We start from the raw sequence: 18,577 nt of genomic DNA, 5'->3' as shown, positions 1-18,577 counted from the left end.
GTTAAAAATCAAATATGTATATTTGATTACTGAAGCCATTGTAAGGTGGCAAATGAGTGATACTATGTTAGCATAATACAATTGGAAGTATTGGGTTACTATAAAATGTTATTGAAATATTTTTAGTTGAGAATTACAATATGTGTTTGAGAAATGATGGTTTGGAATGATGATCGGGATTGTATAAATAGGCTTGCTTGGGCTTAATCGGCTATGCCCATTGGGCCCATGCACCGATCATAGCTTGAAATTTAAGCTGTGACAGCAAGTCATGGCATTCAAGCAAAAGATTCTCATCCTGGTGTGGAGCAACCAACTAAGGCACAATCTTCTGAACATCAGAGCAAGGACAAATCTGATCAAGGGATAGAAGTGATAGCTTCCGAGGATGAACGTGTTTTTGAGAAACACCAGCCCTCCCCTCCTAATAGAGAGGAGATATCCATCATGGAAATCTTCCATCAAATAGTGAGGGAAGAACAAGCTGAGAAACAAGTTGCAATGGAAACTGCCAAGGCAAAAACTGGTAAAAAGAAGCAAGTTGAGAAGCAAGATGCACCTACACCAGTTTCTAAAGGAAAAGTAAAATTTGGCAAAGAGAAAAAAAAAGTCACTGCAACCTCACAAAAAAAGGAAGCCACTACAACACCGCAAATGAGGAAGAAAACTATGGCCACCAAGATAGCCTTTCTCAAGAGAAGAAAGTCTTCTAGGTTGGCAGAGAAATTTTGACCAACTCCAGTCTCTTCACCTTAGGATTCAGTCAATGTCTCTGACAAGTCTTCACCAGAACTTTCCCCTAAAATATCATCACCTCTACGAGAACCCTCTCCTTTTCCTCTAAATCCTTTTTATAACACTAAATCCTCATTCTTTGACACGTCAAATGACTAGAAACCCCTTAGTTTGATGCTGACAAAGAAATGGAGTAGAATAGGATGGTAGGAACCAGGGTAGCAGGAAGCAAGACCAAGGAAGTAAGAAGCAGGAATTAGAAAATTAAAAAAATATTAAGGTAAAGGAACCAGAAAATAATTAAAAAAATGTTAGGGTGGAGGAACCAGGACTTTAGGGGATAGAAAGATAGTCTAGGGGCAGTTTTGAAACACTTTTTAAATTATCTGCTATTTGTGCCATGGTGGCACTTGAAAATTTAATTCTAATCTTGTTGTTTATATGGTAGTGTGAGACATGAATGCTTATATGTCTATGATGTTTGACTACTGAAAATTGAAGTTTGCTGATATTTTGCTATACTTGTTATTTTAACTACTGATGATAAAAATTTGTTGTTGCACTGATATTGGGATTATATGCTGTTGACTGATTTTTTTATGACATTGTGGATAAATTGTGTTTATAAATAAGTATGGATGTTGTGTATTGTGTATTGACTAAATCATGAAGGGATTGGACAAAATCTAATGACTATATGCTGTTGACAAACTCTGTTGAATTTTTTATGAAAATCTGTCAACATTCATTACTGTGAACCACCCAAAATTCTACACATAAATATACTCTAAATGTAAGATGTTATTTTCTGCATAACAAGAATAAAATTTGCTGGAATAAAGTAAGCAAAATATGCACACACTAAAGGAAAGTATATGCTTAGGAGGAGCAATCCTCATTTTCTATAGAAACTAAAAATAAGTAAAAAGACACTATGTTGTCAATCAACGAATGTTTTGTCATCATCAAAATGGGGGAAATTGTTGGCTCCATTAGTTTTTGATCAAAATAAGACATTCCCATTTATTTGTGTCAAATGCCTTTACTTAAGTATGTAGGAAAATTAATGTATGAAATTAATAAATTAATCTTTCAAAGTATATATCAAAAGAAAAAGAGAGGTAAAAATAATGAGACATAAATGCTTAATAAGGAGGAAGCTCATTAGTTGAATAAGGAAGAATGTTGGTTGGCCAAGATTCAAATTGGAGAAATGGCGGGCTGAAGAATATTGAGAAACAGAACCAACTTAGTCGACCAAGAAATGAGCTAGTCGACTATGTGCTTACTACCAGAACTGCCAAAGATAGGGAATAGAGAACAGGGATGACTTAGTCAACCAAGATATCGGCTAGTCAACTAAAAGCATTCTATTTGCAAGTTTGAAATATGCACTAAAAGACAGAGTAACGGCTAAAATCGACTCCAAACTGTCTCCAACAACTAGAAAACTGTCGAACCACCATCAGAGATGTTTCTCCAAGTATAAAAGAGTTCTCCAATAGTTAGAAACAATCTTTTGGAAGTTTTGAAAGAGATTAGAGTTACAAAGAGTTGAAAAACCAGAAAATTCTCTCTTCACCCCACTGCACTTAAATGCCCATCCTTTGTATTTGTATTCTACACTCAACCTTTGTCAAGCCTTACTCTATTATATACTTGTCATGTCATTCATGTACTTGATAGCATATCTACATACTGGGATGCCTCGGAGAATCGTTAAAAGTCGATATCGTACGTAGTGGTACAATTAAGTCGATTCAAACATCGAACTAGTTTGAATAAAGATTTTATGATGTATTTGAGAGTTATTGAACCTTAGAATGTCTTAATATGGTGATTCGGATTTCGAGGATTAATTTGGAGTCAAATTAAGAATTTTCATAACGTAGGGGCAAAATGGTCATTTTGCCACCTGAGGGCAAAATGGGAATGTTGGATGAAATTTTTGACTAAGTTTGACTAATTGGAGCATGATTTGAATTTGAGAAATGAAAAATTTGAATTTTGACATTTTTCCGAATATAAGGGCAAAACAGTCATTTTACGTGTCCAATAGGACGTAGTTGGAATTTTTAGAATTTTACACCACCATAACACTTGTCAAGCCCAAGAATTTACCTATTATTATTTTATACATTGAATAATTAAGAGATTACATGTGGTGGTAAGAAAATGCTTAATTATTAAGTTTTAACCATGGACCAAACACATGGTGACACATGTCAAGTTTTAATATTTTTATAATTTCCTTTATAAACTCAACATAAACTCTCCCATATCACTCTTCATGGCCGGCCAAAGCAAAGAACAAAGAGAAAAGAATAGAAATAAACCCTAGAGAGGAAAATTCAAGAGAAATTTATTAAATTACAAAGAACAAAGCAATCAAAGGTAAGATTTTTCAATTTTAGCTTAAAATCTACCTTTCTCATGCTTTCTTTTTCATTTTCTATGGTTGAAACACAAGTCTCCATGAGGGAATACTTGCTGGCCGAACATAGGGAGAGAGGTTTTGATGATGGATTTTGCTAGATTTCATGATATCTTTAGTATTTTTAGTTGTTTGATGATGTTTGGCATGAAAAACAAGTAAGAATATCACATGCCCTTCAATAACCCCCTTTGGCCGAATTTTATAGATGACATGTTGATGATGGATTTTGTTGTATTTCATATTATTGAGCTCGTAATTGATGATTTATGGTATCGGATATCGAAAACGACTATCGAAAAGTATAGTTCCTTTAATAAACGACTTGAACAATAATGAGAAAATCATAGTAAATGGACTTGGATTTGATTCCTAATGATGTAGATGGATTTATTGGACTGTGTTAACACTGATTAGCACGTTAGTTCAAAATTTCGGTTATGATGAATTAAGTCACAATCAAACTCATTGAGGTACTTTAGTGTATTTGGAATATTGGAAGTGTAATGAATATATTTGAAGTTGAATTGGATGTTTTGGTTAATTAAACAGTGTATAGTTCGAGTTAGGTCGAATACAAATTCAATCTGACCATAATTGAACCCACGTAGAACACCGTCTTTAAGTGATTATTCGAACAATTCTCATTCAATTTCATGCATTCATATAAAGCTTGAAATAGTTTTATAACAGTTTGGCACAAATATATTGAATTTTGTGTCGTGTATTATGTATAGGTGGTGAGCCCTCTGATAAGGGTAAAGATATCGTACCCGAGGACCAAGAATAGGAGTACTCCAAACTCCCGTTATTGTGAGTAATCAGACTTTCATCTTAACTATCTAAAGTAATTTATACTCGTTTTTATGATTTTAAAGAATAATGAGCTTAAATTGTAAACTATTATGTTTTATAATTGAAGTGTTGGCTAAACAAAATGAGATTTATAACTTGTTTTGAAATTGAATACTGGTTTTGGAAATTGAGTAAGTGGAGACTATACACTCGTGTTTGATATATGGTTTGAATTGATGGCTTATGACAATGTGATGGCATGAATGGCTGGTTTTGTGTTTGTGTGGAATATATGAACTGTTTTGTTTTACCTTGACAGGCTGGGTAATATCACATTAGCCATGTCATGCTGCTGAAATGTTTATTGATTTGGTGGGGTAATTGATTAGCTTACTGCAGTAGGCAAGTTTCCGTGGACCAGCCTATTAGAGGGGTATGGTAAACCCCATTATATTTTACCTTAGTATGAGAGACGCGGAGGGTATCTCCTAAGGTAAGTTTAGAGTTCACTTCACGCCAAACCACCACGTGAGGATGAAACTCAGTCAACGCCAAGGAATGGCTATATTTTAAAAGTAAAAACATGTTTTATGGGTTTATGTCATTTTAACATCCTTGGCAGACTCGGTTGGATGCCCGGGCCAAGGTGTCTCCGAGTATGAGTTTTGGCACAAGCCAAGTTTTTAAGAGAATCATAAGCCTTGTTGATTATTTTGATGAAATGTAATTGTTTTATATGAATTAAAATGAGTTTTAAATGTTATGAATCATATTATGATGGGATGATTTAACTGTCTCCATTTACTCGGCTTTAGATGTTGTAGATGAACTTTGCTTACTCACTGGGTTTATAAAAACTCACTCCTTCTTTTTATCCATTTCAGGATCAAGACAATCTGTAGACAACCGATTTTGTCGAGGGTTGCTTTTGGATTTGCATCCTTAGAAATCGACGGTCTACAGTCTTGTATATTTTCAATTATATTGGGGCCCACATGTCATTGTAGAATATTTTTGTATACCTGGTTTAGTGTGTTGTTATATATATGAATTTATTTTGCTCTTACGCTACAAAAATTGCTTATGCAGGATTCTATAAATATTGTTTTATAAGAAAATAAAATATTTTATTTAATATTTTTATTTAGTTTGATTAGTCATGATTTCATTTTAAATGGATGATTTAGATTACTAAAATTATTTTTAGATAAGAAATGTATATTTTTCGATCGTATGCTGTATTTTCACCAGGTTTCAAAATTTTCAAAAAAAAAGACCAAAATACCCCTGTGTGGCAGAAATTACTTTTTGTTTGTTTTTGGTTTAAAAATAATTTATATTCCCTTACAACATGATATTCAGTAACTGTTGCTCACAGGGGAGGCGTAAAATTAATGCAAGAGCCTTGCGAGGTTTCGGTTGACATTTCGAGTAATGAATATCTATCGAGACATCGCAGCGGTTGTCACGGGCTCGAAGGGAGAACCGGGTCGTGAGAACCTTGTACCATTTAGATCAACTTGTGATCATAGGTACTTTCTTTTACCTTTCTTATTGTATTCTCAGAGTGAGGGAGTCACTCTAAGTGGTTGTTTCAAGCAAGGATTGCTTGAAGGTGTTAAAGTTCTAACTTAGCCTTGAAAAGTTAGGTGTTGGGTTTTAGTTTAGCCCGTGAAAAACTAGTGTAAAAGGTTTTGGCTTAGCCTATTAAAAGCCATTGTAAAGTTTGGTGAAAGCTTGTGAATTTCACCAAATCTTAGTGGATTTGTTGAGAAAATCCTTGGTTGGATAATCAAGGTAGTGGATGTAGGTCTTGGACCGAACAACTATAAATTGTTGCACATTATCTACTCTGTTTTTATTTTTTTTTTTGTGCTGGAAATTAGTTCCTCATCTTGTCAAGAGCCGATTTGTGCTATTCACCCCCCTTTTAGCACATATAATTAGGACCAACAGAAACCTCCATAATCTCTCTCAAGATAGCTCCAATTTTAATGCTTTTGTGCACTTTTGCATAGGACCTTTGTGCTCTTTGACTCTCTCACTTTAAAACCCTTGGAAAGTCTTACTTTCATACTTCCTCTCACTAGGTAGGTGTTTTAAAGAGAGAAAGAATGAGCTTCTATACTAGCTTGAAAATTTGTGGGAAGAATTTCAAATTACAAAGCTGCCAAGGTGAGTAGTGAATTAGAGTTGATTTTTAAGTGTTGACAATGTTTAGTAATTAGATTTGTGAGTGTTGATTTGTTGAGATTGTTTATTCATTTTTAGTGTGAGTAAAGTAGCGTAAATAATAGCCATTTAATGGTAGTTGGATTCTAGTTAGGAATGACTTGTAGAACTTAATTTAGAAAATAGCTTTGGAATAGCATTAATGCCAAGTTGGGTTGATGGTGATGTTGTTATGTGTGATAGGTTCCAACGAGGCCCCTCAGCCCCAATTGGACCATTAGAGAAGTTAGAGTCGACTAAAGGTTCAACAAATACCGATGAGTGAACTTACATAAAAGAATGTTTTGGGATATACACATGTATGTTTTATTGAATCCCCTAAAGTGTTTTATCAATTCTTTCTTCAAAACTCGTACTGGAACAAGCCCTTAAATAATGTTTTTATATTATGAAATGGGCATTGTGATGAATCCATATGTTTCTGTATAATGTGGATACGCATGTATATATACTATGTCATAAATGGTACCATGGTGTGACAAATGTAATCGTGCATGTACGGGGTGAGTGTGCACCTGCCGGTGATGACGGTGGTGAGGGAGATGGATGGTGATATTGCCCATGTGCACGATGTGGGAGGATGTACACGATGTCATTAACTGTGCACGATGTGGGGGGATGCACATGAGCTAGGTGAGATTTGATGGTATACAAATTGATATATGTTTAGGTATATGTGTATGCAATAGAAATACCATGATTGAATGTGTGATTGTATGGCATGATGAATCTTGAAAATCTCTCATTTACTTGCAAATTGATTTTATTACAGCATCAAATGGATGTTTGGTACAAAGGAGGTTTCTCATTATCTAGGTGCCCTACTTCTCACTGCAGCGAGAAACTTTCTGTTTTGCTGCCTGTAACTCACTGCAGTGAGAAACTTTCTTTTTGTCTCCTGAATCTCACTGCAACGAGAATGAATTTCACTACAGCGAGAAACTTTCTGTCCTGCATGCTATTTTGTTGGTTTTTTCCATATTTTTCCACTTCTTTAACATCATGGTTGAGCATGGACTTCCAACATCAAGGGTTTAATTAATTAAGTTTGAAATCAGGGGGTTTAGTGAGAAACCCTCAATCACTTGAGAAACCCTCGGCCAATTGACAATATGTGCCAATCTTCGCTGCAACGAAAATTCATTCTCGTTGCAGTGTACCTTTCCGTTGCAACGAGGACCCATCGTTTTACTTGATTTGACTTGCTTGCATACTATTAAAGTTTTTCACTTTTCGAATCCTTTGTTGTGCATGGACCCCTTTCGTCAAGTGATTAACTCATTAAGGGTTTCATGAAGGGTTTTAATAAGAACTAAACTAAATTGCATTGTTTTTGAAAATAAATGCATCATGAATTCTTTAAAATTTTCCTTATCATTTGCTTCTTCCCTTCATTTGTTCACTCACTGGGTTTATACTCACCGTTTTCAACTTCATGTTTTCAGATAATGAGGCAGTCGGTAACTAGGTCAAGATGTTTTCGTAGATTCGTATCCTTGGTAGGTAACTTGGCATTCCGTAGACGCACCTTCACCTTGGTCACTCCATTAGAAACCCAGAGTCATTTTTGTTTGTAAATACGTACATGTGATGTAAAGTACTAAGATGTATGCTTTAGAACATATATGTACATTTTGATTGGCAAAGCCACCATGAGTATCAATAGTTAATGTTATTTTGGGCTAATATAAATGCAGTTTTTGATTGTTATAATTTACTATTAAAGAACTTAAGGGTTGAGATTATGAGCTGTAAAGGTAAGAATAGTTGACGGGATGATGAGCATGAGTATGTAAATAAGCTTGCTTGGGCTTAGTGGGCTACGTCCATTAGGCCCATCCACTGGTCATGGCCCGAAAATTGGATTGTGACACATGTGGCCCACATCACATCACACAATCGCACACAATTCACATATATACATATACACATATAATGTTCTCTAGCCTAGGTTCATTCATGTAGGCTTTCATATTTCATTCTAATACTAGTGACAATAGAAGGCACTCCCTACCAAGCTTCAACCCTCGGCCTCCAATCATCGTCTAGTTTGCCAATGAGTCAATTTAACTTTGTTTCCCCCTTTAAACACATTAAAACATCAAAAGATTAATTATTCCTGACTTTCAAAAAATGCTAGCTTTTCACACATTTAACTAAATCTTAGCAATCCACTATTTATGCTCAAATCTTTCATTAATGAGCTAAACCCATACCTTAGAAGTTGCATTGTGCAAGTCTTAGCTCTAAATTCCCTAAATCAAGCCAAAGAGGGAAAAATACCAAATTTAGAGAAAAGTCATATTCAAAGTTATTAATCAATTAAATCAAAAAATAATCGATAAAAATATTAAATCTCACATCTATTGTCACGACCCGAACCTCCCTTGGACCCATGACAACCGTCGTGACGTCTCGATTGACACTCATTACTTGGAATGCCAATCAGAACCCCGCAAGGCTTACATATCAGTTTCTTGCCTTTTCTGTGAGAAATCGTTTTTAAACATTCCATTTTAAACAATTTCCAGTAGTTTTCGGCTCAAGTAAATCAAAAGATAAAAATATTTTAAAAGGATTTATAGACAAATATTACTATTCAAAATATAAGATTAAAATATAGAAATACGTGTAAGAAATCTTTTATAACTTGGAAGTAAAATAAATTCATACATACAATAATTTACAAAGTTATAATGTACAATAATAATTATAATGACAAGTGGCCCAAAATACACCAAGTATTGGTGATAGTAACCTACTGTCTGTGAGATAAAGATGTCAACTGGAATCCTCGACAAAATAAGGTATCTACAAGCTACCACAGACCTGAAATGTTTGGAAATGAGGTGGGTGAGATTTTGCAATCCCAATGAGTAAACAGACTTTATCATAAATATCTAAAGGTGAGTAACATGGAGGCAAGTTTAAACAACAAATCACAAACCATTTCATAAGGTTTTCAATTTATTCCTTAAACCATAAAATATTTGTAATTTACCAAAACAGTTATTAAGGCTTATATCTTTTATTAAAACATAAGGCTCAGGCCAAAACTAATCCTCGAGGATACCTTCGCTGAGGCATCTAACCGAGTTCGCCAAGATTGTTATGATTTTTACTTGTGAAACACATTTTCATTTTTAAAACAAGCCGTTCCTTGGCGTTGGCAGAGTTACACATTCACGTGGGGGTTCAACGCGAAGTGAGCTCTAATACTACCCAAGGAGTTACCCTCCTCGACTCTACAATCGGAGTAACTATGTAACCGGGCTTACTGTGCTCCTCTAATAGGTAGTCCACGGAAACCCGTCACTGCAGTGACTAAACCCACCAATTTTAATAAAATTTTGACAGTATAACGTGGCTTTTATTTATTTACCCAGCCTGCATAGTAAAAACAGCTTACATAAATTCCCAATGCAATTTATCAAATATAGCCACCTATACTCATATTTCATGAGCCATTCATAAGAAAATATATATTTCAAAATAATTGTCAACCTCCAATTACTCAATTTCATAATCAACACAACATATTTTTATTTGTCACATTTATTTCTAAAACATCAAAAATCTCGTTTTAATTTTGTTTTCATTTCATAAAATACATAAAGAGCATTTAAAAATAAACTCTAGATAATTTACAATAATAATAAGTTTACTCACCGTTTGTACAAATTAACTGATTTTTTAGGTGCCCCAATCACTGTTCGTCGAGTACGACTTCATTGCCTTTACCGGAAGGCTCTCCTCCTAAACACATTGCAAAATTTACCCAATTCACCACATTGATGTTAAATCTCTATATAATTGACTTAAATCCTATACTAATGCATGGTATGAAATGCAATAGCCTAAAACGGTTTAAACGCGGTATTAACCTATTTTTGGCACTTTACCCGTTAAATTACTAACGCTCTCCATTTTAGCTCTAAATTGTCCCATTTTCTCCACAACATTTCTAACCATTAAATATCAGCCAATAACCTTCTAAAATCACCAAAATCAGCTCACTTTCCTCCTTGGAAAATTCGGTCAAAATGGGACATTTACTCGGTTAATTTTCCACTTTGTTTTTCTATCACATTTAACCATTTTTCATCATTTTCTCTTCATTTCTCTTAGAATAAAAATCAGTTCATCATCATTGTACATCAATGCATATTCAGCCAAGGGTGGGTATTGTAAAAATTTCATGCTTTCTTGCCCAATTTAATTTCTATACACATTTAACTAACTAAAACTACCAATTTAACTAAAAATCAAAACCTAAAAATTTCAAAACCTCTCCCCTAGAATTTCTGCCAGCCCTTGGTTTCACTTTTTGATCTCTCTCCTCAAGCATTCTTAACGGAAATAAAGGCATAGGAAAGGTAGAAATCAAGCTAAAATCGAAAAATCTTATCGTTAGACAAGTAAACGGAAAAAAAACGCGATTTTCCCTTTGAATTTTCTAGTTTTCCTTTGTTTTTCTCTTTTCTTCCTTTCCTCTCTATTTTCTCTCTTGTTCTTTCCTTATGGCCGGCCAGCACTTAATATGGGGTTTAAATGGGCTGACTTTTCATTAAAATAATATTAAATCATTAAAAAAGTTCCATGTGTCACTTTCCCATTGGCCCGTTTTTAAAATTTCATCCATTTATTTCCAAATTTTCACCATACACTTGTCCCACATATCCATAGCATAGATAAAATTCTCAGACTTATCCAAAGTCTTGGTGGAGTAATTTTTGAAATTTACACTTTTGCCCTCGTAAAAGTGAAAAATTACATTTTTGCCTAAAAAACTGAAAAATTGCCCATAGACATATTTTTCATCCCTTATACTCATACCATTCCCCAATTTGTCAAATTTGATCTAAATTCTCTCAAAATCTCAAATTTTTTCTGCGAGTGGTAAAATTACGATTTTGCCCCTGAACTTTAAAATTTTAAATTTTACCCCAAATGAACCCTTGAACTCCGAACAATCATTTTTAGTCTTTCCTGGACTGTAAAATATTAAATTTCATCCTACGATTCCTATTTGAACTAGTTCGAGGTTAAATCAACTCAAATGTACCGTTAGGTACAATACCGGGTTTCGTCTATTCTTAAGACTTTCCTAACGTAATAACATGCTACTCAGTGCATGTATGTCATGACATGTGTTTATAGGGTCGGGTTTTACATCTATAATGGTTTCCCAAGCTCCAAATAGCTTCAAATTACTTTAAATATTTGTTTGGGGCTTTAGGGTTTTAGGTTTCTAGAGAGAGAATAGAAAATAGAGAGTTGAGAGAGAGTAACGGGTGAAATTGCCCAAAAACCTGCCTTTCCTCTTTGATGTATCAATACATTTTGGTAATGTATCGATACAATTACCCTAATTTTGAATGAATGTATCGATACATTGGGGCAATGTCGATGCTTTTTCCCTTGGGTGCTCTCTACTTCAAATGTATCAATACATTTGGACAATGTATCGATACATGTTCATCTTTGGTCAAATCTATTGATACATTCTCAAATGTACCGGTAGAATATTCTTCCTGAGGGCTTTGTTATTCATCCTACCATGAATGTATCGATTCATTGCAGTATGTATCGATACTTTCATCCTTGTAAGTAATTCTAAGCTTCCCAAAAACTCCAAAAGTCCAAGTTCAACACTCCAATATTATTCTTGGTTGATATTACACCTTAAATCATCCATTTAAATTAATCCTATACAAAAACTCATAAACATAACATCAAATCTTAATAAAAACCTTAAATTATTCGGTTTATCACAATGTCCTCAAAGTTTTGCCTAAGTGTCAGTATGTACACTCTTAAACACTAGGCATTCATATCCTATCATCAAAGTCCTCAAGACTCTGCATATTTCAAAAATGATTCTTAGTTTACATCAAAAATTGGGGAGTTATCAAATTTTTCCTAGTTAATGAAGATTCCATCCTCACATTGCTTGATTTGTAGACTAAGGAAGAACTTTAATTCACCCATCATACTCATCTCAAATTCACCCTGCATTTTTTTAGCAAAATTGTCACACAATATTTCATTAGTAGCACCAAATACAATATCATCCACATATATTTGAACTACAATCAATTCATCCAAGCATCTTTTAATGAATAAAGTTGTATCTAAACTTCCTTTAGAGTAACCTTTTTCAACAAAAAATTTTGAAAGTCTTTCATACCAAGCTCTAGGAGCTTGTTTCAATCCATATAAACGTTTTATGTAATTTATAAACATAATCAATCTTTTCAAAATCTTCAAAACCAAGAGACTATTCAACATGAACTTCTTCTTAAATAAAACCATTTAGAATAGTACTTTTGACATCCATTTAAAATAATTTGAAATTCATGTAATAGGCATAAATAAGTAGTAATCTAATAGCTTCTAATCTAGCAATAAGAGTGATGGTTTCATTGTCGTCATTACCTTTTTCTTGATTATAACCTTGAGCAACAAACCTTGCTTTGTTCTTTAGCACATTGCCTTACTCATCCAATTTTTTTCTAAACACCCATTTAGTACCAACAATTGGATGATCGGTTAACATTGGAACTAAGGTCAAGACTTTGTTTCTCTCAAATTTTCCAAGCTTTTCTTGCATAGCTAACATCCAAATCTCTTCCTTTTTAGCTTCTTCAAAACTTTTGTGCTCTACTTGTGAAACAAATGCTAAATATTCACAAGTTCCTTTAAGTCCTTTTCTAGTTTTTTCACCATTTAAGGGATCACCAATAATCTACTCTTGTAGGTGATTTTTGGCATATTTCTAGCTTTTTGGAAGATCATTGTATTGAGTTCCACTCTCTGCAGGTCTACAAGAGGAGGCGTTTTTACTATTTTCTTCTTGGAGCTCTCTCCATCATTTTTTTTTTATTTTCCAAGCTTATCTTTTCCATTTGTTTTTCAAGATCATCTACATCATCATCATCAAGCACTACCTTTCTTTGAGCAACCTTTGCTTTATAAAAATGACATGGATAAATTCTTCTATAACAAATTTCTTTTATTAAAAACTCTATATGCTTTTGAATTCAATGCATATGCTGAGAAAATGGCTTCATCTTTCTTAACATCAACCTTTCCCACGGTGTGTTTTCCATTATTTAAAACAAAACATTTGCTTCCAAAACTTCTTAAGTGTGAAATATTTGGCTTCCTACCTTTATAAAGCTTATAAGGGGTTTTAGAAGTCATAGCCCTAATGGAAGCTTTATTCAATATGTAGACTTCTATGTAAACAACATTTGCCCAAAAAAATTTTGGCAAATTGTTTTCACAAAGCATAGTCCTTGCCATTTCCTTTAAAGTTCTATTTTTCCGTTCCACAACTCCATTTTGTTAGGAAGTTCTAGGTGCAAAAACGTTGTGATCAAAACCATTTTCATTGCAAAAGATTTCAAAGTCATCTCCTTCAAATTCACCACCATGGTCATTTTTAAAGCTAACAATGGAGAGCCTTTTCTCATTTTGAACTTTCTTGCAATGATTTACAAATGTAGGTAATGCATCATTTTTATAAGCAAGAAAATATACCCATGTATATCTAGAATAATCATTAACAATAGCAAAACCATATGACTTGCCTCCTAAACTAATTATATCAATTGGTCCAAACAAGTCTATATGCAATAGATCAAGGAGCTTAGAAGTTGACATGACTTTCTTAGTTTTGAATGAAGTTCACGTGTTTTTCAAATCACAGATTTGATCATTTTCAAAACTAAGCTTAAGAAGTCCAATAACCAAAATCTTTTCTTTTTAGTTTTGAAATGGTATGCATGCTAGTATGTCCAAGTCTTCTATGCCATAACCAACTATCATTCTCATCATTAGCCATAAGACATGTTTAGCAATTAAGTTCAAGGTCTTCAAGAAAAATTACATACATGTTCTTAATTCTTTTCCCAATGAATGCAATTTTGTTAATGCTAATATCTATTACTTGACATTCATGAGAATCAAAACATACTTTAAATCTTTTGTCACAAAGTTGACTAATGCTCAATAGGTTATGCTTTAAAGCTTTAATGAAGAGAACATGATTGATTCAAGTTTGAGAAGTTAAACCCATGGTTCCAATTTCATCAATTCTACCTTGAGCGTCATCACCAAATAATACCATACCACCTTTTTTCTTGTGTAGCTTGGCAAATAACTTTTTATTTCCTATCATATGCCTCAAGCAGCCACTGTCCATGTACCAAGGTTGCATTTCTTTTTATTGAGCTTTCAAACATTTGTCCTTTTGCTTTTGCTTAACCTATAAAATAAATTTTCAATCTTTCTTTATAAGTACCCATATTTTAAGAGGTCCTTAAAGGTTAGTTGATACATGTGAACCTTTTGGCACCCAAACAAATTTGGTTTTGGGAACGTTATTTCCCTTATGATAGCATTCATAAAAGAGATGTCGTCTCTTGCCACATACATAGCACCTGGATGAAGAGCCATGAATATTCTTTCTAAACTTTGCATTTCTTCTTAGTGTCTCGTTCATTGAGGCCTTAAGAGCAACATTTCATCCAATGCTTTTTTCAAAGGCTTCATTCTTGTTCTCTAGCTCCAATTTTAAAAGTTTAAAATCTATTTTTGAATACTTAAATTCAATTTGAAATATATTTCTTTGTTCAAAAATAAAGCTAAAATCATGCCTTACTTTTTTTAACACATCTTCAAGAGACCTAGCCTTCTTCTTCAAAACTTGATACTTTAATGTTAGTGTTTCAAATTAAGCATATAAACATTCCTATTCTTCTTGAAATTCATCAAAAGAAATATCACAAAGGTTAAAAGATACCTCGGATTCATCATCCTTAGCCATCAAGCAAAAATTTGCTTTTTCTTTCATTTTCTTTTTATCATCCTCTGAGCTAGAAATGTCATTGTCAAACCAGGTTGTTGCCACCAAAGCTTTCTTTGATTTCTTGTTCTTTTTAAAGGTTTTCTCCTTAAATAATGGGAATTTGGATCTAAAGTGACCTCGTTTCTTGCATTCAAAACATATTACCTCATCTTTCTTTTAAAGCTTATTTTTGTTTCTGGTTTTCCAAATGGAACCTTGGTCCCTTCCATAATTTCTTCTCGCAAGTCTTCTATTTCGTTACCCCATAAGCTTTCTAAATTTTCTAGCAACCATGACTAACTCTTCATCATCATCAAACGATAAACTTTCCAGCTCTTTTGCAAGTATGCTTACCTTTAAGGCAATGCTTTCCTTTTTCTCTTTAGCTTTTTTCTTTCTTCTTCTTCTTCTTGAAGTTCCAGCACATGTGTGCAAGTGAGCCACAAATCTCATCAAGTGTGATGGCATTTATGTCTTTAGCCTCTCTAATAATAGTCACTTTTGGCTTGTAATTCTTAGGTAGGCTTCTAAAGAGTTTTTTGACTAGTTCTTGTTCAAGAATTTGTTTGCTTATCTAATTAAGTTTATTAGTAATATTGGGGAATCTATCAAACATGCTAGTGATGTCTTCACTTAATTTCATTTTGAACATTTCATAATTTTGGGTGAGAAGAGCAATTTTGGACTCTTTAGCTTGAGAAATCCTTTCATGAATGAAGGTTTTTCTTAAGAACAACCAAAACCTAAAACTAACTTTTCAAAAACTAAGTTAGAAATTACAACAACAACCAAGCTAATCCAAGCTTCATCAACCCGTTAGAGTGCCTCACACACTCTAAGTAAGTTAGGAATACAAAGATGAAGGTGTACCTATGATCACCTAACTGATCTAAGTGATACAAGATAAGGCACAAAGCTCTATTACAAAGATTAAAATGGAGTACAAGAGTAAGAAAGAGGATTTTTGCTATTTTTGGCTCTTACAAACTCTTGGAGGCATTTGATCCCATTTTTAGCTATTGAAGAGGTCTTTTATACTTAGAAAATCAACTCTGATTAATTTAGATAGATTCTAGCCGTTAGAAATAGTTCATGAGCCATTATAACCATTATTTCTCTTTTACTATTTAAATTGAAATACACAGACAATGAGCTTTTAACTAGTTAACGGTAGCCTGTTGTGAGACCCTGTCAAGCTCGATTAAAAGACGGTATTGTACCGAGTGGTACAACTAAGTTAAATCGAGCCTTGAACTAGTTCTAATAAAAATTCTAAGAGGAAATTGAAAATTTTGAAACCCACAGAATGGCTTAGAATAGTGATTCGAAGTTCAAGGTCCAATTTGGAGTCCATCCGAAAAATTGACCGATTAGGGACAAAATGGTCTCTTTACCATTTGATGATAAAATGGAGATTTTTAGCCAAGATTTGATCACATTTGACCAAGAGTAATTATATGAAATATAATTATGATTATTGGAGTATAAAATGATGTTTAGTAGTGAAAATGTTATGATTCTTGGTATTTTTGGAGCACAAGGGCAAAATGGTAATTTTGCACTAGAGGACTAAACGGGAATTTTTATAAAATGAGTTTTTTGCCCCATTTGGTTAATATTGATCAATGTTAGTGTTATTTGAGGTTGAAAAGTAGAAATAATTTGATTCCGGTACATTTCAGAGTATAAGGGCAAAATCGTAAATTTTTTCACCTCGGGGGCAAATCGATAAATTTTTCGCCCTAGCACTTGTCAAGGCCAAGAGATTTTATTCATCCTGTAAATGGATAAACATGAGAAATGTGTGGTGGAGAGAGATTGCTTAATGGCTAAGTATGACACATGGACCAATGGAATGGTGACATGTGTCAAAATCTCATCCATTCATTATTTTCTTTATAAAAGGCATAAAAATCAGCCCATTTCTCCCATAGTGATCAGCCAAACTAGAAGAGAAGAGAAACCAAGGAAGAACAAGCCCTAGGTGGGAAAAATCAAAGAGAAAGTGTTGGAATTCAAGGAAACAAGCTAGGTAAGTTAAAATTTCTTTAATTCTCCTTGATACCTAGCTTACCCATGCTTTTGTTCTTGATTTTCATGGTTGAATATTGAGTTATCATGATGAATTCAATTCTGAAAAATGGGTATGGAAGAGGGATTGTTGTTGGAATAATTTGATTTCAGACTATGTTAGTGTTTAGGGATAGTTAAGCATGGTTATGAACAAAAACACAAAAGAAATATTCAATTTCTCTAAGGTTCCTTGTTGGTCGAACCATGAGGGCTAAATATCAATGGGGGATTGTTTTTATTTCAAGGAAAATGGCTTGGAAAATGATGAATTAAGGTGAAACAGTTATGTAGAAAAATTTTCGGTGCTAGTGCACCAAATGATCAAATTTTTCTATTAAGAACTGTGAGGGTTCTAATGCTGAATTTGGCTTTATTTAAATTGTATGTGGTAAATTAAGGTATTAGAGGAGAAATGGATTAATTAGGAGTGAAATTGGACGCATTGGCCAATTTATCGGATGAAAAATCGACTTAGGCCACTACAGGGTCTAGATGGCTACTCGTGCATTTTTCATTTCATATCATATATATATATATCGAGCCTGAAATAACTTATGACTGTTAGACACAAGTTAATTGGAATATGTGTCATGGATTATGGCTAGGTGGTGAGCCATTGGATACGGGTAAAGCACTGTACCCGCTGACTAAAAATAGGAGTATTTCTACTCCTAACACCGGTGAGTGGACTTGCATTTCAAACTTGTTTTGGGGAATATGAAAGATTCTATCCAACTTGTCTTAGAAAATGTACCTTGGGAACAAGCTTTTAGTAAAATGATTTTATATTGTGAAAATGTGTTATACAATGGTTTATGTGTTATCACAATATGATAAAATGAATGATATGCATTGGATGCTTCTTTACATGTTGATTTGAACCCGGCTATGTGCGAGTGGGAGTGCACATAAGCCATTGCTGACCCAGCTATGTGCGAGTGGGAGTGCACATAAGCCATTGCTGACCCAGCTATGTGCGAGTGGGAGTGCACATAAGCCGTTGCTGACCCAGCTATGTGCGAATAGGAGTGCACATAAGTCGTTGCTGAACCGACTATGTGGGAGTGGGAGTGCACATAAGCCATTGCTGACCCGGCTATGTGCGAGTGGGAGTGCACATAAGCCATTGCTGACCCGGCTATATGCGCATAAGCCGTTGCATATGAGATGATGATGATGGGATGGTGTGCATGTTGATGATGGGTATATGGTTGTAAATGCAAATATGTAAGCATTTGTTTTGTTGGAATTTGGAAGTTTACATGTGTTACATGTTGCTATTGTTATTTTAGCAGGATGACTTGTTTTAAGGGAAAAATGAGACTTTTTCCTTGATGTTCTGGTTCTTGCTGCAGCGAGAATGAAGTTCGCTACAGCGAGAAACTTTCTGTCCATTTTGCTAACTTGTGGGTTTTTGCCATATATCCCATTTCTTTGGTACCATAGTTGAGCAT

The sequence above is a fragment of the Theobroma cacao genome, chromosome 3 (assembly GCF_053813885.1).
Source record: "Theobroma cacao isolate CCN51 chromosome 3, ASM5381388v1, whole genome shotgun sequence".
NCBI classification, from domain to species: Eukaryota; Viridiplantae; Streptophyta; class Magnoliopsida; order Malvales; family Malvaceae; genus Theobroma; species Theobroma cacao.
The sequence above is the reverse complement of the archived record's forward strand: the minus strand, read 5'-3'. Positions refer to the sequence as shown.